Here is a 25,971-nt window from a genome sequence, read left to right on the forward strand (position 1 = left end):
TTGAAGTAAGTGCAGGTATATAATAAGAGATTGCAATTACATATCTTAGCCCTACAGAAAATTCCATAGGGTGTCCAGAACATAAATACAAAAGAAATGCATAAAAAGCGGTATCAGAGTTAACAGCAGAGATTGATACTAGTAAGAGAGGAAATTAATATAAATTGCCGGCTTACATAAATTTCAGGCATTTTCTACAGATTTAATAAAGGGTTGCCATATCGAAGTATAAACAGCTAAAGTATCCTTCCCCACAGATAGCACATCCCAGGGTTTAACAAACCACTCGGTGACTGAAATGTCGTCGGAGGGATCCCATGCTGGTTTGACTGCCACTTTCACAAGTCGTGTTGGCAACAGGGCCAGCGCTGCCTCATTTATCATTTGCATTCGAGTCCAGGACCCTCGGGCCCAGACCGGGACCACGCTGCGCTAGGTGCTGTATAAACACCGAACCAAAAGACGGGTCCTGTCCCCGGGAGCTTCCAGGCTCGGGACAGGGGATGGCGGGTGGACGCGGACAGGCTGGGCACTGCAAGGAGGCGTCGTGGGAGGTGGCCTCGGCACAGCAGCTGCCCACTTGTTGCTGGGCTCCTTGGAGGCAAAACAGAGCTGAAGGACTGATTTGGAGGAGCGTATTGCGGCAGGGCTGCAGAGCTGCTCCTTCCTCCGAAAGGGCAGCACAGCGTGGGAGAAAGCACAGTCGTGTTTGAACAACTGGCTTGGGAGGGAAGTGGGAGGTTGGCACCCTGGGGCAACTAGACGTAGGAGTCGGCCTCTTGCCACTGAATGGGAGGTACGCGGAGCGGGGTTTAGCCTCCAAGGTAAAGAGCGCGTTTGAAGTTTGCGGTTTGTAGGGGGAGCCTTGCAGGGATGCGCAGAGAAGGGCGGCGTGGTGCAAGCCGTGGGCCAGGAGGACAATCTCCTGCAGCACCCTTCTGCACGGGCCAGAGCCAGAGCCAGAGAGAAAGCTTGCAGCTGTTGAGATGCAAGACGAGAGCGTGAGCAAGAGGTGTAGCATCTATGTGGTAACAGTGAGCCGCGGCTTGCGTGGCACCGAGCCTTCGAAATACCAGTCAGGATGGCTTGGAACAGGTTCTGCACTGTGACGGCAGCGAGCACACTTGCGCGCGCATCGCATTTAACAGGAGTAACAATGAATATCTATCCCAGTTTAAGGACATGACCGAGCAGTCTTCAAAGCTGTTCGAATTTTTTTCCAGAAATATCTTAGAGCTTTATTGAGCCTTAATCATTAAGAGATTGCATGTTTGTTTATTTTTAAACAATTTCCCCTTGTCAAGAGCTGTTCTCAACTCGCTTATTTTAGCAAACAGCTAGCAATAACTTCACGCTCAGAGCGGCCTCAAATAGCTGAACCGTGGATGCCTGTAGAGCAGTGATTCTCAGCCAGGGAGCCGCGGCACCCTGGGGTGCCACAAGGTCCTTCGAAGGGTGCTGTGGGGTGCCGGTGCCACGCAATGCTAGAACTGGCGGGCGTGCAAACACTTGCACATGATGCAGCAGACTACCCAGCGGTTTCAAATAGGAATCCATAGTGTCACAAGCGTCCTGACGTGCTGTGGGCTGTCTGAGGTCTTTGCGACAGAAGAAGTGCTCTATTATTTTTTTCCTCTCAAGCGATGACCGAAAGCTAAGAGTTTGCATTTTCCAAGAGCTGCTTTGGGTCTAATGGGGCGCACTTGGAGTCTAAAGCGGCGGAGAGCCACTGCCCTAGAGGGGGCAGGTCGGGAAAGTCCCTCGAGCAGGAGCCCGACACCCCTGGGGCACAAAGTAGGAGGCTGCTAGTCAAGGTGTCGATGACGAAGTCTAGGGGCATCGTCGCTACAGAGGAGGCTCGGGACACGCGGCTCACAGCAGGAAGGGCAGGTTCTGCCCTTGGAGAGGATCAAGAAGCTGAGCTCTCGAGTGGGCATCGATGTCCACAGCTGATCCTGGTGCTGGTTGTGGCACGCGGGGAGGGAGCTGGTGTGAGCTGCGGGCGGGTTTTGGGCTGTGCTCAGTCGAGGTATTTCCAGTAGAGAGAGCGACGGAGAGAAGTGGGAACACCACTGTGCGGCGTCTTGGTGAAATCTCTGTTGTACCGCGTATAACTCTGGTCACCTGCGTTCAAGGAAGACTTGCTCAGACCGGGACAGGTGCAGGGAAGGGCTGCTCGGGGGATCCGGGGAATGGAAAGCCTCTGGTTAGAGAAGAAACTCAAAGGGCTCGGCTCGATTAGCATAGCAAAACGAAGGCAGGGGGCACGGGATTGCTCTCTCTAAATACCCTGCAGTTGTGGGGGGAGCAGGGTTAAGCAGCAGGGAGGGAGAAGAGCTGTTTAAGCTCAAGGACAGTGCTGGCACGGGAACAAATGGGGATAAATTAGTCATGAATGAATGTAGGCTGGGAGCTAGGGAGAGGTTCCCAAGCCTTGGGGAGGAGGGAGGCTCTCGCAGCCCTCGGAGCGGAGCAGCTTCGGTCTGCCATGCCGTTGCGTGCAGGCGGGCGGTCCCTCCCTTTCCCGTGTCCCTGCGTTGTAGGGCAAAGCCGTGCCAACTTGCAGCCTGGCTGGCGGATCCGCGGCGGTCACCCCCGCCTCGCTGAGCGTGCAATGCCTGGCTGGGGACCTGCGCCAAGCCTGGCTTCGGTGGGGGATTTCTGTCACGCTCTGAGGTTTTGGCCTCTTCTTTTTCGCTGCGAGTTCACTTGCATTCAGGAGATTTACTTTTCTCTCTCTTCTTTCCCCAGGTATTTTTATGGCCTGTGTCACCGTAGTCTCTGAGCGTTTCCTGGGCATGTATGGATTTATTCTCAGAACATTCCTGTGAGGTAGGAAAGCATGCTTGCCTCCATTTTACAGACGGGGAACCGAGGCAGGTCTCACGCCTGAAATCTGTAGGGCAGCCAGCCCCCGAAGCTTGACTGCCAGCGTTGAGCCTGCCGTCTCAGTCACCAAGGCCCTTTCCTGCTGGTGGGCTTTCCAGAGCCTGCGTAGGAAAGACCTCGTGCAAATAGTCGGGGTTGTTGATGACCTCTTTTAATATTGCTGCAGACGAGTTGAAGAGTCTTTCTGGAAATACCAACAAGCCTGCTTTTATGGTATAAAATCCTTAAAATGTCTAGGTCTTCTCAGGAGTGTTTGTAGTTTTCCTGTAGTCGGTTCTTCCTGCACGAACCTGCCTAGACTTGTGCGTGGTGCTGGGTTTACCTTGCGTCTGCTGATGCCATCTCAATCACTTCAAGCAGCGCAGAGATTTGCTACCTGTTGTGCTGGCTTGGGTGTTTTCATCATGGGTGCAAAGCTGCGTTCGTGTCTGGGCAGGTGCAAAGTTTCTTGGTCATGTTTCTGTCTAAATGCAGTTTAACTGGTGTTAGTTTTCAAAGGTCATTCCAGGCCATCTGCAATGCCTGGCTTTGCACTCTCGAATTCTCCCAGAAGTGGGATCTCGTGTCTGATTAGTGACGCTGATACTTTTCAAACAGTTTTGCCCGGTTCCAGCAGACTGTGCACACTCAGCTGTGATCGACATCCTAAAATCAACTATCATGGGTAGCAGCCTGAGAAACTCCTTTTCTTTTCAAGTGAGGAAGTTTAGTGTAGGTTTCCCTTGAGCTTTTCCTTGACTTCAACAAGTTGGTATTTAATGCGTGACTTTTACAGCCTTCAGAAATTTCTTTGGGACCTGTCAGCCTTACGAATGTCTATTCATAATGTATCGGCAAAATCTCACAATTTAATATCATATTTGTCTATTAAAACAAGCAGTGGTATTAAGGATGATAACACTAAAAAGGGAACCTTTCAGACCATTTTTCTAATTTAACATTCTGTAAAATATACACATTGCTTCATAGTTTTCTGTTCATTAACATATATTAAGTTGTTTCCTGTCTGTAAGAATAAAAATTCTTCTGACTCACAAACTATCTCAAGCTGTATTAAAGAAGATTAAAGAGTTGGCCAGTGACCTTAGCAGTCAATTAGGCTCCATACACTGCTCAGCTCAGTATTTGTAGAGTGTAGTTGGGAAGCTAAAGCTCATTAAATAGGTTGGAAAAAGAAATAGGAGTCTGTAAAACCCAAAGTTGGTCAAGCTGCCCAAGTGAAATGTGGAGTGCTTATGGGAGGAGGGTCTTGATAGTGTGCGCGTGTTTGAGAGCATTTCTCGAGTGCTGCTGGCGCTGTCTTGGGGAAGGTGAGAAGAGTCTGGTATGTTAACAGCAAAGCTAGAAGAGAGTCGAAACTTTCAAGATACGAGCATTTGAGCGCAGATTCTGCCAGGAACAGATGGTGTACAAGCAGACAACTGGCAAAGGATGTAGGAGAGAGTGCTGGGAAGCTGGTGTGCGCAGTTCTGGTCAGAAAAGTGTAATCTAAAGATGGTATGAATGGGACGGTGGGTGCCAAAAAACCTTGTGCTTCAAAGAACAAATGGGACCGAGGGGAGCGTATTGGCAAGGAGCCCTGGAAGCTTGGCGCTTGTTGTGGGTTTTTTAGATGAGCCCAAGTTTGACAGGTTGGTGTCTAATAAGCGTAGGAAGTCTTGGTAGAGAGGAGCAACGCTTGGTATGTGCGCACGGAGTCAAAACATGGCTGGTGCCGCCGCCCGTCCGCCTTTCCAGCGGGTCGGTGAGCGCAGCGCTGGGGGCCGTGGGTGCTCCGTGGTCCAGCCCCGTCCTGGCCACCGTGTGCGGCACCCACGGGTCTTTCATTGGCCTCGTGATCGGTCTGCATGGCTGTAGCCTGAAGCACAGCAGCAGAGAGCTTTGCACCTCTCTGATTCAGAGGGGAACGGTGCTGCCTGCCTTTGGGATCGTGTGCGGTGAGGAGCCAGGCGCTGGCGCAGGCCCCTAAAGCACGGCGGGGAGGGAGACCAGACCCCCGCGTTGTTTCACTAATCATCCACGGCTGGTTTTATACGTGGGGAGCTTGCACCCCTGGCCGACTTCGAAGATGACTGTCGGCGCTCTTGAGAAAGGGTGATCCATGAGAGAGCCTACAAGCACCGTCTGAATCGGCATCCCGCGGTGACTGTCCTTTGTCATCCTCTTCTCCAGCGAAGTGTCTGCTAGTTTGGTGGTGCGTCTCTGCCACGTGTGTAACCTGCCAGGCCGGACGTGCTTGCGAGTCTGGAGGAGTTGTCATTCCCTGGATCTTAAAGTGAATCTAGGTTTTCTGCAAATCTAAGAAAAATGGTGGGTAAAGTAGACAGATCTTGCAGCTGCAGCGTGTGGCTGGAAGCATGGCTTGAGTTGCCGTAAAAGTCACCTTTTAAATTGTGCAGGCTCTGGCTGATCTAGGTCATAGTTGAACTGTGGGTATTTTTGTCTTTAAAACTGTTCCCTTTATAAAACCAGTGTGAATTGAGTGGGAGAATCCCCAATTTCTCCTCCCCCTGCTGTTCAGATAAGTGGGAATAGGAAAAAGAAAGGGGCATTTTCAGAGTTTTTCCTCTTGATCATCTTGGGCTGATGCCAAGGCAGAAGAGTGGTTTTACAGAAGAGCCCCTGAAGATGAACTGTAACCTAGAGCGGCACAATTCACGGGGGTTTGTAAGGCCTGGTGACTCGTTGCACCCCGAAGCCTTCTCTCCGCATTGTTTAAATCAGCGCATTGTTGCCCTTCCAGCAGCGCCACGACACCAAACTTTGCTTCTGCAGCTTGTGGTGCTGAAGTGAGTAACGAAGTGACGTGACGATCTGGAAATGGAAACGCCGTTTGACAATACATTGTAGAAGGGTTTCCTTCAGAAATGTGTGTCCTTGGGCAGCGTTTGTGCGCTGGCGGTGTTCGGAGTTCGGGAGTTTCAGCAAGTTTGGGATGTGTATTTTAAATGGGGCATCCCTTCGTGGCCCATGTCCCCGGCTCTGATTCCAGATTGCAAAACAGTGATGTTCATTGTCCCCTCTTAATTCTGCGAGGGATCTTTCTTTTGGGGCAGACGTGGATTTTGGAGTGTGTTTGGATAACAAGTTTCAAGCCCCAAAAGGCTTGTGTTTGGTCGTGTATTTGTATACTTGGATCTCGCTGTACCCAACATAATCAATTTAGAGTGACTCAATTATATACCAGTAACATGCTTTATTGGCTGGAGCATATTAATACTTAATGTAAAACAATAAAGTGCTGGTTACTTTTGACTGTTATATGATGAACAGTACCTTCTGGCCAGCCATCAAATGAAAATATCACAGAATATTAGCTGAACCCATGGGCATATCCCGGCATCCTTTGCACGGCTGTTGAAGATCCTTTGGGTTTAGAAAGCAGGTATTGACAGCGAGACCTTATAGCTCTTTCTGCTTGCCAGCGGGTTTGGTGCGTCAGTATGTTGGTGCCCAAAGGCGGGGGAGCTGTTGGAGTCATCCCTGGTTTCACGTGGTGTGTGATGGAAGGGAGTAGCTGGCGTTCTGGTTTTTAACAAAAAGGTGAAGATGCAAATTCGAAGCGGAGTTCCCTGATGGAGGAGTTCGTCTCTGCTCTGGCGCTGTGCGATTAGCTCTTTGACATTGGGACTGTGTTTTGAAACCCGAACATTTTGGATGCCTGTTAATATTGTTTTCTGAAGAGGGTGCAAGATTTAACCACGTTTACAACATTTTACACAAGTGCTAACCTTTTGCTCTTTTCCGCTTCTTTTGTTTCATCAATACATTTGTTGGTGATGCTTGTTTTGTCGTATTACCTAATAACTGAATGAATTTTGCTACCTGAAGGTTATACAACAAAGGTGAGTGTAGAATCATCATAATTGGCAATTTAACTGTGTCATATCACACAGTCAGCATTTGCTAGCACTCTGGAGCGGTGGGGTTGAATAGCTGCCACGCTCTGTGTGTGTTAAACCCAAGACAAATGCTGATCTCATGAGAAATACAAGATGCACAAGTCTGTGCACAGAAGGCGTTTTGGTGCCGAGGTCTCCTCTGGGGATACAGGCTGGGTATTTGGTTATCTAATACCAGACGGACGAGCTCGAGCTTGGCTTTAGAGCGTTGTTGGATGGGGTTACAGACCGAGGGAGGAGTGCGGTGGCAAAGCCACGCAGGACAGTTGCTAAGACGCAGAGGAAAGGGCCATGAATTGCCACCGCTTGTTCTCTAGTCGTACTGCGACAGCAGCTGGGAACGGTTGCGCAGCCAGCGGTGCCCAGCTGTGGGCTCTCCATGTGCAGAGCTCTGCACAGACGGACGTGCCTCACATGCTGTCCGCAAGACCGTGGATCCCTAAAGCTTCCTGAAATAAGTGGGGTTTGCCATGCTGCTGTTGAACAGTTACGCCGTTCCCAGGCTCAGCTAGAATAGCGTTTGAAATTTTACAGTGGCAAAGGGGAACAACAAGAGTAGAAAATTACAGCATCTCAGTGGATGTGCCTTTTTTCTGTTCCTTCTTTATGTCTTCACCCATTATAGCACAAAGATAATTTTCAAGGACTCTTCTAATTACGGACAGTTTTTCAGCAGACAGGCTGCGTGAAAAGGCTGACGGATGGTAATACCTGCATTAGGCGCACACAAAGATGTGCCTGGGTTGGGGTAAAAAACTCTTTGGTATGCCGAGGTGGGAAACCAGGCTTTGTTTTTAATGCCTTGTAAAAACCCACAGCTTTTGATAGACTGTGCTGAGAGCAGGTTTCAGTATGTTGTGAGGAAAGGACGTGGCTGTTACTAGCTCTTCTAGGAATAAGTGTGCGCACACATCCATGTTCCAGAGCCGGCTGTGGTAGTGTTGTCCTGTGCGCCTGGAGCCGCGTGCAGACCCGCTGTGCTGTGCTGTGCTGCGAACACGGATGCGACACCAAAAGTCCCTTTTGGTCTTGTTGAGGATACGGTTGGGTTTCTACGGGAGGAGCGTTCTCCGTGGAGCGCGGAGGCCAAGGTGGGATGGGACCAGGCTTTTTTAAACGATTGCTAATTTTCCCAAGTGCTCAGGATAGCTTTGAAAACTGGTCCCCTTAACATACTTTCAAATTGGGCTTATTAGACATTGAGGCACTTGGATCACTAACTGTGCTTGAAAATCTTTGCCAAAGTCTCTTGTGGGGCTGCACCTCCAGCTGTTGGGAGCAAAGAGAAGTGGGGCTTGCCTGGCTGCACCAGACCAGCGCTCTGGCTGGGCTGATACCCTATTTCCAGCAGAGGCTAGAGCCAGACACTTGAGAGGAAGATGCCAGAAACCTTGTCGTAGGCACTTGCAAATATCCTATATACAGGGGAAGTTTCCTGGTTTGTCACTCATTGGTTTTATGCCCTGAAACATGAGACTGTTTATATTGCTTCCAAAACTGTCTTTAAAAAAATCGCATGGGACATGGTCATCATGGGTGACTCCAATTGCCCAGACATCTCCTGGGAGGAACGCTTGGCTAAGTCGGATCGGTTCTGCTCCTTCCCGACCTGCACTGAAGAGCTCTGCCTGGCTCCGGAGGTGCACGGGCCGACCGGAGGTACCGCTCTCCTAGACTTGGTCTTGGCCAAAGGAGGCGATCTGGTGAGTGACTTGAATGTAGAGGGTAGTCTGGGCGACAGCGACCACGAAACGATCATGTTCGTGATCTGTTGCAAGGCAGGCAAATCATTTAGCAGGGCTGAAGCTTTGGATTTCAAAAAAGTGAATTTCAGCAGGCTCAGGGCGATAGTAAGGGAAGTGCTGCGGGACCAGGGACCGAAGGTGAAAGGAGTGCATGAAGAGTGGTCGTTCCTCAAGGACGCGATCCTCGAAGCCCGAAAGATGTCCATCCCCTTGTGGAGGAAAGGTCCCAGAAGGGCTGGTAAACTCTCTTGGCTTAATAGGGATATCATGGTCCTCTTGAAGAAGAAGAAAGAGGCGTACGGACGATGGAAGCCTGGGACAGGCCCCAAGGAGGACTATACAACAACAGCCTGCACTTGTAGGGAGCAGATTACGGCGACACCTGAATTTAAACTAGCAACGGAAATCAAGGTCAATAAGAAGTCCTTCTTTAGATGCATAGGGAACAGGAGGAAAACAAATGGAAGCGTGGGGCCATTGCTTAACGATTCGGGACAGCTGGTTACCGACATGCAGGAGAAAACTGAACTCCAGAGTGACTATTTCATTTCGGTATTTCACCGGACTAAGGGGAAAATCATATTAGATGAGGTTCAGAATGGGCGTGGTGGGAATGACCACCATCCTGCTGTTGACGTTGAGCTGAGGCGTGATCAGTTAGAAAAGTTAGACATTTATAAGTCAGCGGGGCCAGATGACCTTCATCCAAGAGTGCTGAAGGAGCTGGCCAAAGTCATCTTGGGACCTCTGATGAAACTCTTCCAAAACTCGTGGTGCTCGGGAGAGGTCCCTAAAGACTGGAAGAGGGCTGGTATTGTGCCCACCTGCAAGAAGGGGAGGAGAGAGGACCTAGGCAACTATAGGCCAATTAACCTAACTTCTATCCCAGGGAAAATCCTGGAAAAATTAATCAAGGAGTCTGTGTGCAATACGCACGCGGAAAGTAGGGTTCTGAACGGCAGCCAGCACGGCTTCGTCGCGGGCAGGTCTGGTCTTACCGGCCTCCTCTCCTTCTACGACCAGGGAACTCGTCACCTGGGTGAGAGAGGAGGTCGACATTATATACCTTGACTTCCAAAAGGCCTTTGATCTGGTTTCCCATGATGTTCTCATAGGAAAATTAGAGGATTGCAGGCTCAACTGTTCGACAGTCGGGGGGTTGGAAGCTGGCTGTGGGGCCGGACCCAGAGAGTTCAAATGAACGCATCTGTGTCAGCCTGGCGAGAAGTGGCCAGTGGTGTCCCTCGGGCCTGTGCTTGGTCCAGTGCTTTTCAACATCTTTATCAATGACTTGGATGTGAGCGTGAAGAGCTCGCTGGCCAGATCCGTGGACGACACCAAGTTATGGGGAAGCGCGGTCATGTTTGAAGATAGGCTGCAGATACCGGCGGACCTGGACAGACTGGCAAGTTGGGCGGATCAGGAAATGATGAAGTTCAGTGTTGAGAAATGTGAAGTGCTCCACCTCGGGACCAGCAGCCCCCAACACCTACAGGCTTGGCGGCACCAAACCGACAAGCACCACGAATGGAAGGGACCTGGGGGCAATAGCAATAACACACCACAGTGTGAACATGAGCCGGCAGCGCGATGCTGTAGCCATCAGGGCAAACAATACCCTGGCGTGCATCAATCGATGCATCTCCAGCAAAGCCAAGGAGGGGATTCTTCCGCTCTACTCCGCGCTGGTGAGACCGCAGCTGGAGCACCGCGTCCGGTTCTGGGCACCGCCAGGACGTGGACAAGCTTGAGAGAGTCCAGAGAAGAGCCACCCGCACGATCAGAGTCATACACGGCAAGCCACAGGGGGAAATGCTGAGGGATTTGGGCCTCTTCAGCCTAAGAAGGAGAAGGCCGAGAGGGGACTGGGTAGCAGCTGACCGCTACATCAGAGGCGTACATCAAGGACTCGGCGAACAACGCCTGGAAGACCGCTTCAGGCTTAACACTAGGAAAAACTTCTTGCTGGTCGGGGTGTCCAGACTGGAATAATCTCCCTCCAGCAGCGGTGCAGTCGCCTACCCTGGACATCTTCAAGCGGAGACCTCACCCCAGTTGTCTTTCCTGCCTAGTGCGGGGGGGCTAAACCTGACGATCTTGCGAGGTCCCTCTCAGCCCCTTCCAGTCTGTGAATCTCCAAGTGAAGTGATCTTCTTTTGATGTCTGGGAGTCCGACAGGGCTGCGCCGTGAGCGCTTCTGCTGCGGCCTCCAGCGTGCAACCTCTGGGCTGTCGGCCACGTGCCGCAGCGCCTGCGCCACCCCCGCCTCCAGCGCAGGGGTAAGAAGCAGTCGGTCGCTGTCTGTCGAGAACAGATCGCACGATTTCCTTTTGTAACGTGGCACTTGGCTTCGCGGAGGAGGAGGAAGCGGTAAGCGTCACCTCTGCTGACTTTAGGAAGGATTGTGACAACCTCGCACGACAGTCTCGTGAACCAACAAGGGACGTGGTTGCAATGACATTGCTGCAACATCGGCGCACAACTGGTTGAGAAACCACGCTCAGAGTAATTACGTTTTACCGTCACACTGGAGGACACTTCAAGTGAGGATCCTGTTCCTGGCCTGATTCTCTTCGTTATCTTTGTTAATTATGTGACGGACTAGAGCAGTGGTGCTCCACCTTTTGGCTCCAGGGGGCCAAATGAGTAGTGTGGGGCTTGGCCTTGGCTGGATTGGGCCCGCACACCTCGATCCAGACTGCATGGAGCCCACATGCCAGGGTAGGAGCTCTGGCACCCTGCTTGGCCCCACATGCTAGGATCAGGGCCCCTGGACCCCATACTGCCCCTTCCCAGCCCCACGCCCTGCTCTGGGATTGGGGCCAGCTCTGTGGACTGGGGTTGGGTGCCGTGCCACACTGGGCATTGGGGGCTCTGCCCGGCCCTGTGCGTGGGGATCAGGTTCAGGCGGTCCCGCGCTGCCCCGCACCAGGACCGGTGCCCCGGGACCACGTGCTGCCCCACGTGCCACGTAGCACACAGGGCCACGGCCGGTGGGGTCCAGATGCAGCCCAGGAGCCCTGCACTAGAGAACGCGCTTACAAAAGTTGTGGATGACCCCACACCGAGAGGGGTTGACTCTGAGAGTCAGGGTCAGAATAAAAAGTGATCTTGAGAAATGGTCTGAAACCCACACGATGCAGCCGAGGAAGGAGAAGTGCAAAGGTCTGCATTTGGGGACGAGAATGAAATGCCAGCACAAACGGAGAGCAGGTGGCTGGGCGGGAGGACTGCAGGGAATGAGGCTCGTGTAGGTTGTCCGGCCGAGGGGCAGGGTGAGCCTTTCGCTGCGAAGAAGGGTGTTTGTTGTAAGGGAGACGGTGACCCGGCGTCCCCCCAGCCACTGGGACGCAAGATCAGCTCAATCTGGAGTACAGGTGACTCGGGATGGATAGGGAAAACTTTCTGACCGGTTAGTGTGGTGAAGCGCTGGACAGGCTGCTCGAGGGGGCCGCGGTGTCTCTTTTTACTGGAAGTTTTAAAGAGCGAGATAAATGCTTTCCGGGCCAGTCTCGATATACTTCACCCTACCCCTATGCAGGCATTTGGACTAAATCCTTTTCTGAGGTCTCTTCCAGCCCTTCGTTTCCGGGGTTGTGGCTGACCGTGGGGGTGAACATGGTTAACACAAAGCAAATTGATTTCATAGACATTCGGGCTGGAAGGGACCTGGAAGATCATCGGGTCCAGCCCCCTGCCCAGGGGCAGGAAGTCAGCTGGGGTCAGCAAGATGCACATCCAGATGTCTCTTGAAGGTGTTCAATGTAGGCGCTTGAATGGCACCTACACTGGCAGGCTGTTCCAGACCTTGGGGGCTCGGACAGTAAAGGAGTTCTTCCTTATGTCCAGCCTGAAACGGTCCTGGAGGAGTTTATAATTATTTGACCTCATCAAATAGGAGCGAGTGAAACTGCCAGGACAAGGGGAGGTTTTGTCCCGGCTTGGGGGCACTTGTGGTCCTTTCTTCTGTTGTTAGTAGGAAACCAAAGTATACCATACTTGTTTCTGCATCATATCCAGGCTGGCTTTTTCCACGAAAATTCACCGGTTCTTGTCAGAAAGTCAGTTTGAAGGTTAATTTACGATCATCAATAAAGTCTGTCTCCTTGTCTGTACAAGCTGACCAGAGTCCTGAGCGGTGCCTGCGATCCGTCCCCGTGCTCCCGGGCCACAGGCCGGGACTCACCTGCTGCGCAGCAGCTGCAGACTCCCCAGGGTAAGAGACAGAGAGGTGTGGGATTTTCGTTGTAGGATTGTCTCCTTTGGGATATTGCCCGTATTTAACACAATGACATTGATTTTCTGCACCAGGCTTGAAGAGGGAATAGATGTTTACTCACCTTTTTTTAAATCCCTGGACTCAGCGTGTTGCTTAATTGAAAGTACCAGTGTGTATGTTTAATGTACTTGCTCCTTTGGACACAAGTAGTTGGGACATTTCTAACTTCGTAGCTCTCCAGAAATCTTCTTTTCTTCTTCTTTTTTTAAAGCACTATTCCTGGTATTTTCTGTTGCTGCGGCGGAGCGGTCTCCCAGCAAAGTTGAAGCAGATAAAGTCCGTTTCCGACCTGGCCAGTACCAGCACAGTATTAGTGGCTTCCCATTGTTTGGGCATCTGTTATGGATGGCCGGTTGCATCAGAGCACGATGCTTCTTGCATATTTTTTTGTCCTGAGATAAATCTTTATTCCAGCAGGAAGTTTGCTTTGGCCTTCCCATTTTGTATTTGTAGATAGCACCGTGAGCTTAGTGCATGCAAAGTTCGTTTGTACAGAGCTGATGTGGATTCAGAGATCCAGTTAGCTAGTAAGCCTCTGTCAAAGGAGACTATCATCCAGTGACGAAAAAAATAGGGGCAAGTGAACAAAAATCTTGGAAGGAAGAGTTCCCTTTGCGCTACCTGAATGTTGTCTGTGAAGACGGTCATCTGCCCACTGTTTTCTAGGAGGCCATGTCTGTGCAGAGCACGGGGCCCCTGGGGCCACCCCTGGGAACGATGTTGGAGTGACCTCAGGTGCGTGGTGTCGGGAAGTGCCGCGGTGTGTCCTTGCGTGCACGCGTCTGGGCCTTCGGCATTTCGCTGCACGTTCCCCTGCTCGGTGCCCGGCCTGAGCAGCAAGCTGGCGTGCCACGGCGCTCGTGGAGGGGCACCGCACCAGCCGGCAGCTCCTGCTCCCTCCTCGGAGGCAGAGCGGCATTCGTGCCACCTGTGCCTCGCCTCCCCAGGAGGCAGCTCCTACGTGTCCCTAGCAGCACATCCTCCGACCGTGTCCCTCCTAGCCCGCCTTGCCCGGCCACGCCGACCGTGGTGATGTGGAGCGCAGCTCCTACGCACGCATCCGTGTTGCGGTCTGATCTGCCGCGGGTTTGGCTCGCTGCGACTCCGAAGGGCTCAGTCCCCTTGAGCACGGCTTACCCACTGAAGGGTGGTGGTGCCTGTGTTCAACAAGATGTTTGAGCCCTAAGTGCTGCACGGCATCTCCTGTTATATTCCTGCGTTTGGTTTGCTGGCTTTCCCCCACCCCTAGTAAATCGACACGCGTGCTGTTTGGACGCGGTCGCTCAGTCTCGGTGTCGAGCTTACATTTGCACGTATACCAGAGAAGTGCTGTGATGTTTTTGTGCGATGAACCCGCACAAGTCTGCAGTATCTTGTGCCGAGTGCTTGGTGGAGATCCTGCTGCGCAGAGCGGGTGCGACGTGTACCTGCCCAGAGGTAGCTCATCTCGCTTTGCCATAAGCCACGACAGCCCGAGACTGCAGCCCGCGATGCCCAATCCCTCATAACAGCCCGATAGCCACGAGCTTCCAGTGGCCCCAGTGACGCCCAATCCACGCTGCACAACTGTTACCGATTAATATTCATAAACTGCTTAAAGATCAAGAATGAATCTGTGGAAGGAAACCTTTGAAACTTGATTGTAGGCTCAGTGCAATGTCGTGAGGAGGCTCCTGGAAGTGGTAAGTTCTGCCTTATGAAAGGCACTCTCTGTTTCATGAACTTTTATCAACAATTAAATGGAATTGCTTTTCTTGAAAGGGTTTTGCTGATTTAGATTATTGAGGAATTGAGACTAAAGTCTTTCAGGGTCTGAATTAATCACTTAAAAACGTAGCTGTGCTCTCGACAGAGGACCAGATTGTACACTCTCAAAGACTAATTGTCTGTCTTGTTCATCTATCCCCATTTTCTTAATCATACAGATGCCCTTTTTTAACCAGTTCCATTAAATTAATGAGGCTGCCTCGGTTGGAGGTGTGGCTGAGTCGAGATTACCTTCCCTGATAGCCGGGACTGTCTTTGGGGACTAATTCCTCCTGCTCGCGAGCGCGGCGCAGGCCCTGCCCGTCCATTGGAAGAGCGCTTCCTGGCGCTTCTGCTGCGGTTTAGAGACTCGAGAACCATCTGTGTGGCCTGGGTTAATGGTTTTATATAATGTATTCCTTTTCCCTTCAGAACGAAAGCCCCGTAATGAAGAGCGTGGGAGTCTGAATCTCCTCTTGGAGGTGTCTGGCTGAATTCTAAATGAATCTTGTTCCTACCCGTGGTCCAGGGTTTTTCCAAGCGTTTTCTTCCAGTGGGTCTGCTCCACCATTCGCTGCACAGAGGCAAGGAGCAGAGGTGTCTGTTGAGTTTTGCTTGATGATAGCTCTTGCCAGATGTTGAACGCTGTTTTCAGCGGTTTCGGGGAGCGTGCCGCTTGTGCGGTACGGGAAGGAACTTTGGAGGGTTGTTTTGGGGCGGTTTGACTTGGTTGTTCGCCCCGGAGGTGCCGCCCATCGACCTGCCGGGATTGACGGAGCCCAACCGATGAAGCAGGAAGCGCCGGGAGAGCGAGTCCATAAACCGTAAGGTCGAGATACTATGACAAGTGCGTCATATTTTCCACCGGATAGCGAGTGACTGATTGGCTGTAGACGGTCCTGACACCGTCTGACAGAAAGAGTTATATTATCTGAAAACAGTACAGTTACAGATGAGAGAGATCCTGAAGAGCATCACTCATCTTTACTAGTGACATCCATCACTTCCTAATTATGGCTGCTTCCAGTAAAGAAACGAGTTCTCTGCGTTGCCCCGTTGCAGACTTCCTTGTCATTGCAGCACCCGGACAGGGGTAAAGCAGGTTGCTCGTTGGCTGTGTGCCCACCTGCGTGTCCCACGCCGGGCGTGCGTGGGTGCCGTCCCTGCGTCTTAGTGTGCATGTGCTGTTAGCCCTCACACTTGGAGACGTCTTGCTCAAGCAGCCGTGTGCTCCCCGTTCTCCTGGTGCTTTGCACGGGCCCTCGGCCTGCACCTGGGGTAGGACGGCACCGCTCAGCTCAGGCCGCTTGACCGACAGCCTCCTGAGAGGTCTACCCGTATCTCTTCTGTGCCCACCAGAGTTTCGCTTTTACCTTTTCTTTAGGGGGCTTTGTAGTTTTGCCTCTTTCCTTTCTTCTCTGGGATGGCACCGCTGGGCTGCCGCGTTGCGCGAGGCTCCATTTCCGCCCTCGCGTCGCTCTGGGCTCTTTGTCAGTTTTACACTTTGTACCGACCGCCGCGGCGATTCTCAACCGGGGTGCCACGAGAGCCTCCTGAGCGTGCTGCTCAACTTTACCGCTGTTAGGTGTGCAAACGTGTACCTATTCTTCACGGATCAACCCAGAGCTTTCCAACAGGAATCAGTAGTGTGAAAAACGCCCTGACCTGTTGGGGTCTTTCCGAGGTTTTGCAACAGAAGAATTGCTCTAGGATTTTTCTTAGTGAAAGACTGAGGGGAAATGAAGAGCCAGCCTTGTCTGAGGGTGCCGTGAGTCTTTGGAGAGGTCGAGAACCGCTGGACTGCGGTGCTGGCGCCTAGCAGACGGCACGTGCGCCTGAAGTGCTCCTTGGCACAACCTCCGTCACCTGCTCCCGGCAGGCTGTTGCTCTGGCTCCGGACCACAGACCCTCGCCCCTAGTGCGTCGGTGAGCATCGGGGGTGTCGGTCTACGAATTACATTTCTTGTCCCGGCGTGGTCTGGATCCATTGGGGATGCTTTGGGCTGTAGGAGGTTTGCTTCTGGCGATGAGGTTGGGGAGGTTCGGTGCTTGTTTAAATGCTAGGATGGGTGGTTCTGGGAAAATCTCCTTAACAATTGGGTCGTCTTCTAGTCCGGGTTGTAATTGTTTGAGGACTTCCTGTACAGGCTCCAGGGAAGGCTGGCATGTCGTCATAACTAATGCGTGCGCTTCGTGGGGTGCAGCGAGCATCACACCCCTGCCTTCCCCGTCTCACCCCGCCGTTCCCGCATCCCGCGAGGCGCCAGGCTGCTCTGCAGCGCGGGACTCGGCAGCTCCGAGCTGGAGTCTCCTCGTCTCTTCTTCCCTCCACGGATCATCAGACCCGCCGCCCTGCTTGGAGCCCCGTCCCTGCCTTCGGTCCACGGGCTCCGACAGCAGAGGCCGCTTCTTTGGTTTCTCAGCTCCGAAAACAGCTGCAGGGGCATTTACGTGTCTGGGCCCGTCTTGCAGGGAGCCGCTGGCCTCCTGGCCGCTCTCCCCTGCCAGCCCCCTGGCTGCAAAGAGCTTTCCCCGCCTTCTGGACATGGCTCCTCGTCCACGCGTAGAAGATGGGATCGTCCCGGTTTCCTTTCTTCAGCCGGCTCTTCGTGGGTTTCCCCTGCGCCGCCGGGGTGCGTTGCAGCGTCTGTTCCCAGCAAGGCGCCGCTCGCTCCCCGTAGACGAGGCCGTTAGGGGCCAGCAGGCTCGTTTGGCAGGTCCCTGACACGCGGCCAGTGGACAGATGGTCCCTGTTCCCTCCCGGGAAGCAGTCGTACCAGCTCCCCCCATGCCGTCCTCTCCTTGCGGCTGCTGAGAAAGCAAAGCAGCGCTGCGGCTCCCTGAGCCCGGGCGTGCTGGGGAGGAAGCCGAAGTCCTGGTAGCTCGCCGTGTGGAGCGACCCTTTGCCAGGGCTGTTGGCACAGCGTGACGCCTGCACTTACAGCCAGCAACCCAGCATCTCACGCTGGCCTCTCGAGATGCACAGACTTCCCACCTTAGTAGGGAGGAACAAATCAGCTAGCAAAGAACAACTTTTCCGACAATTTAGTCGGTCTAATAAAAGAGCTGTGTCCATCGTAGCGATGGCAGACCAGGCTTCGTGTGCCGTGGCCGTGAGACTCCTCGCGGATGCGCGGGGTGGAGCAGAGGGCTGTCCCTTCGAGGGCCGAGTGCTTTACCGGTCGAGAGGATGCGTTACCTCGGGGTCCGCGCGCTTTCCCGGAGATCTGCCGTTGTCTGGGTGGAGACTCGCAGCCCTCTTCTAGTCCTCCTCGCGTCTCGGCCCTCCGCAGCAGCCCCCGAGGAAGCGATAGTGATGTGCAAGTCCTCTTCTGCTCGCCGTCCTCCACTAAGCCTGCGAAAGGCTCGTTGAGCCTCCTCCTCTCGCGATGCCCCGTCCCGGGAACCGCTGCCGCGCGAAGCAGCCTGGAGACGCGGCATAGGATTGTCCGTTGTTTTGCCTTGAGTCATTGCTGCGGAGCGCCGCTCTCACGAGCGCTCGGCGTGGGCTTGGCGTCGCTGCCGCGAAGCCATCGGTAAAGCTCCCTGCGCGAGGCCGTGCCGAGCGCTTCTGATGCCCACGTTTCAGATCTCCGGCGCGAGCTCTGCCCGCGGTGCCAGGGCTGGTTCCCGAGCCGGCTCCGCTTCCTGGCACGGGAGCAGACAGCAGCAGCTGCGACCATTATCTGATGGACTGATTGCTTTGAAAGCTTCGTCTCTTCTGGAGCCCTTTGGATAGTCGAGGATCTTAACATGGGAATTACGGTTTGCTCAGGCCCGAATGGCACGTGTGGCTGCGCGCTGCTTCTGGGCTCGGGAGAAAGTCTTCCTTGCAGGTGGCGCGTCTGTGCGATAAACAGTTGGCTCGGGTTAGTTTTAAAGCGAAAGCAGTATGTTAGATTTACTTTTTGGGCGTGCTGCTGTTTACAGATCAGACGCAGCCAACTGTCAGTTGGAGCGGCGTTTGCTTTTACGCCAGTGTGCGCCGTGTATCCTATCTGCGAGGGATCCTATCCTGCCGGCGCAGATTTCTTCTGGTTTCTTTCTTCGTGCCGTACGTGCATTAGGCCTCTCCTGCCGCACACGCTTGGGCACCGGGGTAGCCTGGGCAGTGTCAGTGCCCGTACACGCGTGTTGGGCAAGGAAGACTAAATGGCTCTTTCTGGGGTCGTTGCTTAGATGAGATGACTTTGCAGATGGTGAAGTATTTACAGTTGTAGAAACACCCTCCATTGCCGTGATGCCTTGCCTGCGAAGAGCGAGTGCCTTGCAGCCGTTCCCTGATTGCTGGTAATAGCAGTAATTAAACACACCTGGTAATGACATTCCCACACTGATACACGCCGTGCCACAGAGGACACTGCCTTCCTGAGATTGAGAACTCCCATTACAGTCGCATGCTGGCCTTCAATTTAAATTCAGGCCCAAGGGTAAATCCACAGTCCATAAATGATGTCAGCGTAGATGTCTCTTCTCTAAGTACATCCCTGACTTCCTCGTGGCGAGTGGGGATCGGGCGGCTGATATCCTGCTGGAGCGAGACAATGGCTATATTGTTGTTTCTCTCTTTTATGTAGTGCTGCCGGTTTGCCAGGAAGGGAAGGGCATGCTCTGGTACTTGCGCTGAATAACCAGGCTGTGCTCGGAGGGGCCGCGTGCTGCCAAGGCCAAGACGCAGCCTTCTGCGCTTGGCCGCGGTGCTCGCAGGGCTGGGGCTTGGGCATCTGTTGCTCTCCCGTGTCCCGGTGTCAGGAGTACCTGGAGGCTCTGGTAAGCCTGGCCCAGACCTGAAGCATCTCCGCTCTAATACATTTGAATAGTTTGCAGCCTAAATTTGCAGTCAGGATTTTTTCCCCCCGTGTACGGGCACGTACCTGTTGCTGCTCCGTGGTGGTTGTTCGCGCGCAGCGATGTATCCTGCTACGGAAAGAAGGTTTAATTTCGTTCCCCTCCGTTTCAAACGAGCTTTTTAATAACAGAGCACATCAGCGAGAGGACCGACCTATTTGCATATGCCAACTACTCATCATCTGCTTTTTCCTCTTTATCTGACCTGCATGTTGGTATCAAAGCCTGTTTTGTTGCTTTTCTTGATTGAGTGGCCCCAAAAGGTACCCACCGCAGGCGTTTCTCAAGAGTCCCTGAGCCACGCCGCTTGCCAGCGTAACGGCGGGTAAAGAGGGGACGGCAAGTGAAAAGCGGCTGCTTCAAGACACGCGCGTGCCTTGAAAACGGGCAGAAGTAAAACGTGTCCAACTGGGACACAGGGTGGCTAATTGTGACTCCTTGCCCCGTCCGTGCGTTTTCATTTCCAGTGGTGGAGCCAGGCTCGCAGGAAGGAGCACCGTAGCTCTCTGGAGTACTTAACGGTATACGTGGCCTGGAGGGTCCAGAGCAACTCTTATTGATTTCATTGGTCGTTAGGGGTGCTTCGAAGCTCTGAAAATCCTGCTCCAGAGTTGGAACAGATTGCTTAGAAACACAGCCAGCCTAAACCCCACAATTGTTGTCGTTCCGGAGACAGGAATTAATTGTGCTGCTGGCTTGTGAGGCAATGTGTTGTCTTCAGGAAATACTATTTAGAGCATACTTTTTCCTTAAATACCAAATTCTTGATGGTTTAAAAGCCTGAAGTGGATAGTTATCCATCTACTCCCCAAAGACTAATTTGTGGGGATGGTGGTGCCAAAGCGAAGTCTTTTGCAGGGAGAGTGGGAGAGGCCATCTGTCAATATTGCTCTGTGTTGCTTTTCCAATGCTGTTAGAAACGGATAGTCTGGGAGTTGTCTCTGCTGCAGGTAAAGCCTGTTTCGAGCCCTTGTGCACTGAGATTTTAGTGAAGTGAGACACGAGCGCCCCAGGGAAAACGGCATTGAGAGACAAAGCACTCCCATACGTGCATATCGCTTAAATGCCCTCTGGGGAAAAGACAAAGCAGATGTTAATTGTAAAGCTGGATTCCACTTATATTTGTTCTTATTAAGGAATTCAGTCTATTTCTGTGTATCTGTACACATGCAACCGCTATGTTTATCCACCAGAAAAATGTTTCTTTGAAATAGTCCTGTGATTATGCAAATACACCGGCTTAGCAGAAGGGAGGCTAGATTTTGAAGCCTCTGATTAGAAAGTGGTTTCTTTCTACCGAGTCTAAGGGCAGCAGTTGATTTCATCATTTGTTTTGAAGGAGAGAATTGCAAGTCCACGTTTTCCTCGACCATTAGATAAGCAGTTTGACTCAAATAGCAGTTTTAATCAGTTTTAATGATGTTTTCCCTATGTGAAAGGGGCCATGAGATGTTTAAGTCTAAAGGTCTATTGGTAATTGAGTGAGTTATTATGAGAACTGTTTACAGATCATACGATGTCTCTATTGCTTTCCTTTGCTAAGTATGTACGCCTGACCTTTATTCTTGGTTTAAAGTGTAATTAAGGAATACACGCCACAGTGTATTTAAAAAACAATAAAACCATCCCACACACTGATTGCAATGCAGTTAGCGATGGCAGATACAAATGAAGCATGTGTGAAGGCTAGGGTTAACCGGTATACCTTTTCTTAGGCAGATACCACAGCCGTGCCGTGCCGTGGTTTGCTGCGGCTCTCCTTGCTGCGGTTCAGTGACCGTAGGCGGATGCCAAAGAAACGGGAGTCGTGCCGGCGCGCCGGGGCTGCCTCCTTTCTCCTGCCGGCTGAGACGGCCTTCGGCTCGCGGCTCTTTCCGGTTCGCCACTCGGTCCATTCCTACAACATGCCTAACTTCACAGACTCCCTTTTCGAAACCTCGGGAAGACGTTTCGTATTCCCGTGCGGTAGAGCCGAGCTCCACCTGCGCGCGCCCCAGAGGGATGGAGACCGGGCACTGCGTTTCTGAGGCCGTCTAGCAGAGCGTCTCGCCGCTGGCTGCCGGGATTTGGAGGGACCCGTGCCTCGGGTGCAGGCAGGACGTGTCCGCTGCGGGCAGCCTCCCTGGCGAACCGTAAAGCTAATCTCTCTTAGGCTTGCGGGGTAGAAATACTGGACCTCATCCTCGTTACTGGCCGAAGATTGAGCGCTGTCTGTCTTCTGCCTCCAAGCAGCGCATTTGTTTTGCAGGGGATTTTACACCGGAGGGAAACGAGGGGACATTTTCTGGCCTCGGTGCAGTAGCGATTATTTTCTTGCAAGCGGCTGCTGGGGGCGGCTGGCAGGTTGTGGATGTTAGATGCGCTTCCGGGAGGGGAGAGGCGTTTCAAGCTCGTGGCCCACGGGTCGCTTTTACCCGCGTGCCCTTGCGCAGCGCTGCGCCGCCGGCCACGTCCCTGCGGTATTTCCCAGCGAGCGAGCGGCCCGGTCAGAAATGAAGTGCTGATGGGAAGCCGGGTCCTGCCCGCGGCCCCAGGGTGCTGCTCTCCTGCATGCACTTGCTGACGACGGCGTCGCGATGCCAGCTCGGCACCTTCCCCTTGGCTCCCCGGCGTAGTGGCCGTGCGTGGCCAAGCACCGGCGATCAGTGCAGTGTTAACATCCAGGTCTCCCGGCACCTGCCGAGGCAGGGGAATTGGTGGCAGACGAGCATTACTGCGTGGCCAGCGGCTGTGTACAGCACCGTGCCAGCCCGCGCGGGCATGCGGCAGAGCACGAGCTGCGACGACCGCGGGTCTGGTGTACGGGTGATTTTTTCAGGTGAAAAGTTCTGCTACCAGCTAAAGCATTTGTTCACCGTGGCCAAATTTCTATAAACACATTATTCTAACACCACAGGCTTTTTTCCCCACCGGTTCGCAGCGTTTGAACCATGAACTACCAGTAGAGCAGTGCAGCGCTTTCTAACGAGAGGAGGCAGCAAGAAAAGCGATCTCTAAACCGAACAAAAGTGCCATTGAGGAGGCAGCGGGTAGAGCGCTGAAACTTGATCAACTGCCTGTCCCGCTGCACCGGCATTGCCCAACGCGCTTGTGCGCGCGCACGCTCGCACGCTCGCTCGCTCACGTACGCTTCCCGCTCCCAGCAGAATGCAGGGGTGACTGGAGAGAGCCCGGGTCTTTTCTCTGCAAGAGGCTGGGTTCAAACTTGAGCCATGGTTTGGAGGGAAAATACTGCCTCGTGTGACCGCTATCGGCTGCCTTTGGATCCCCCAGCCCTTACCGGTTACTGAACGGATCCCCTTATTGTGGGGGGAGGCTCCCCGGCTTGCCCCGAGGAAATACCGACTCGGTGCGAGGAAGCAGGAGCGGAGCCCAGACCTTCGTCAGCTGGCTTTGAGCAGGCCACCAACCTGCCCTAACGGGGCTGTTTTTTGACGCTCGACAGCTGCGTAATATTGATCTCGTCAAAGGGACGTGGCTTTTACGAGGAGTGTCCTAACCTGCTTGAAGAAAGATCAGACTCCAGCCAGGCATCTGTCCCGGGACGTGCTTGTTGCTGCCCACGAGGTTTTTCTAAGCTGTTAGTACAGTGCATGGAACAAAAGTTGCACAAAAACCAAAGTCTCGTTTCACTAATGCTTTCTCTTGCTTTCCCGATTATTCGGTTAAGATTTGGTGCATGAACGAACTGTTGTTCGATCTGTCTGACTGAGCGGTGGGATCAGGATTACAACGGAGGCGTCGTGATCGCCTTTCTTTTCCTGCTACCTGTGCAACAAAGTCCAAATCCTGCTTTTGGTGCCCAAGCTGTTTCTTTGCTGCCATGATTTCAGGAGTACACTTTCCCACTATTCAGTATAATCACAATGCGTAAGGCCCAGCAATTTGAAACCCAACTCCCTTTGCAAACTTTCAAGACAATTGAGAATAGGAGTGTTTACCTATTAAAATAAAAAGGTGCATCAGCCCGTGCTATGGAGTCAAATGTCCGTGCCTACGAGCAGGAACTGCTTTAACTATGGCTCGTCTAATAATCAGAACGCCGCCTCCTTTCCCTGGGCAATATAATGCAGTCTTTAATGCTTGAGAGCGTACTGTTTCTCAAATGTGAGATATGGTAGCCACTTTCTGCAGGTGTTTAATTTTAGAAATAATGCATTTAAATCATTTGAAGCCCTTTTTCATCTTGGTCCTACACTGTATACGTCGGTGTGCTTTGTATGTGATTAGGGGCTTCGATTCCTAACTCTGACAATGCTGAAATGCTCCCTCTGCATCCAAGAGACGCACCGACCACGTGCCCTCTGTGGAGGAGATCTGTGAAGGCAAGCTGTGCACACTTTGCAGCAACTCTTGCAAGGGCAGGAAAGGAAAATTTGCCAATTTGGAGGTGCTGCAAAGGCAGAGAACAAGCACGGCTGCATAGGGAAGGAAGCGTCAGTGAGGCTCGACACAGCGGCGTCTCTCCTGTGACATTTTCCTGCCCGCTCTTGAGCGTCTCATCACTTCCTGCTGGCCCCCGATATCTGCTGATCCGTGGGCTCCGAGCGTTCAACCTGCACTCGATAAATAAGTGACATCAGCTCTTAGGATTGCAGGTGAAAGTGCCTCTTATCTAGCGTGCTGATGTAACAGGTGGATAACGCTCTTGAACTATCAAGGGTGCCCAGCCCCGGGCTGGGATGCAATGCTTCGGCTTCCCTGGAGAGCAGGTCCGTGCTGTCTCGGTAAATGTAGATGCGCTCAAAACACGGCTGCAAGTGGAAATGCAGAGGGAGCTGGCGGGCGCTGCGTTATTCTCAGCAGCACCTGATACCTACTACGCAGGATACTTTCAGTCCCACAGGTAGCTGTCGAGAGTACTTGCTCATCGCTGGAGTCGGGGAGAATATCATTCCCTTCTATTGAACTCCTTGTCAGCTCTCGCTGTATTTATGGCCGTAACGGAGGCTCCAGGAGCTAACGGCAGGCAGCGCGGGGTGTACATACATCCGTATCTCAATATTTTACTCTGTCCTTTGTACCTGGTGTCGGGATGTATGAAATATTGCAGTCACGTCTTTATTAGTTACAAAAGAGCCATCTAATATCATCATAAAATATTCCTGTCCTGCAGGTCGATTTTCTGTGCTAAATTTGGACTGTTTTTTAGACGTGTTTTGTTGCTTTGAGTGAGAAGTATTCTCTTGGGCGAGATGGCATCTGCCACTGAAGTAGTACCTTGGGCAAAATTACCAGATCAGCTATTTCAGTATGTGCGTTTCCAAAACCTGGGATGTGCAGAATAGATCTTGAGACAAGTTACCTTTCCCTGGGGATACGGTGAAAGCTAATAATTAGGGGAGTTGGGGGAGGAAAGCCACGTCCCAGGAGTACTAGCTTCTCACATGCTAAAATACACCTAGCCCTTACTTCTCTACACTTGCATCTGCATGCACAACGGCGGTCAAAATCTGGCTCTCTGACAGACGAGCACATCTGTTTTCTGATAATATTAGACAAGCTTTCAAATGCAAAGCATCCTTCCTCAGGTCCAATAAGAGAGATCACCCCCCAAATCCTTGCCTCTCGCAGAGCTCCTGCGCCTTCGTGGCAGCATCCCTCCAGTCCTTCAGATAATATGGAACTTAGGCAGGAAGAGTAAATTAATAAAGATGGATACTTTCATATCAATTATTCGAGTTACTTTAGATAGAATTGTTTTAGGAGTTGCACAAGGCGTTTTCCCTCTTTGAACACCTCCTAAATAAGCTGCGCCGATTCGGAGGCAGCTGTAAGGTATTGGGAAATGCTCTGCGTGGGAAGGTCTGTACAGTCTTCCCAACGTGCCTCCAGCCCATCCTGGCCTCGGAGGTGTGTGACAGCTAGCATCGCCCCCAAGCCCCTACCAGGGCTTTATAGTCGAAGAGCGGAGCTCGTTGGCCATTGTGGGACTGCCGGGCAATCCCGTGTCGCTGGGTAGACGCTCTCCACATTTTGGCTGCCAGGGGCCCAGCGCAGGCGACTCGGACCGCGGGCGGATGTCTGCCGGACCGAAGCGAGGGCGTGCGCGGCAGCTCGGAGAAGGCAGCTCGCTGCCCGAGTGCTGTTTCTGCTTTGCTGCCCATTAAACCTCTCCTCCAACTGTTGCGAAATTCTGCTGTTTTCCTTGCTGCAATCAACTGTGATTCCTGGATCAGCTAATGAGACAAGGGCGCACGCAGTCTGCGGCGCGGCTCAGGAAAGAGATGAATCCCTGATGGTATGTTTCCAAAGAGGGGCTGTCCTCATTAATAGATTCTTATCCAGATGTAGTTGTGCTGCTTGAAGGAACTCGGTCTAGGGGAGCCGTAAATCTTCAACTCTTCAGTTTCCTATTCACAAAATCTGTCATAAAAGGCGATGAGGCATGTGGCAGTTACTTTGACTCAGAATTTGGTTGGACAACTTGCAAGTGCGCTGCCAAAACCCTGCGCTTCCTGCAAGGGCCCGCTTGGAAGGGCTTTTCTCTTCGGCTAGCTCTGGAGGGCAGCCCGCCCGTTTCGGCACACCTGTCCCCAGGCCTTTTCTCGGCGTCTGTTGC

The 25,971-nt window shown here is 52.6% G+C and overlaps 1 protein-coding gene across 6 annotated transcripts in view; it reads left to right on the forward strand.

The window, feature by feature from the left end:
- PTPRF (protein tyrosine phosphatase receptor type F) overlaps positions 1-25,971 on the forward strand; it is a 409,613-nt gene that overhangs the window by 112,707 nt on the left and 270,935 nt on the right. For 5 of the 6 annotated variants that reach the window (XM_059727694.1, XM_059727699.1, XM_059727700.1 and 2 more), the window contains exon 2: positions 2,752-2,832. The exons of the other annotated variant lie outside the window; for it this stretch is intronic. The gene's annotated coding sequence lies outside the window, so the exon portion shown is untranslated. The remainder of the gene's footprint in view (positions 1-2,751; positions 2,833-25,971) is intronic. 6 annotated transcript variants of the gene reach the window in all.

This window comes from Alligator mississippiensis, chromosome 5 (genome assembly GCF_030867095.1).
Source record: "Alligator mississippiensis isolate rAllMis1 chromosome 5, rAllMis1, whole genome shotgun sequence".
In the NCBI taxonomy this organism is placed as follows: Eukaryota; Metazoa; Chordata; order Crocodylia; family Alligatoridae; genus Alligator; species Alligator mississippiensis.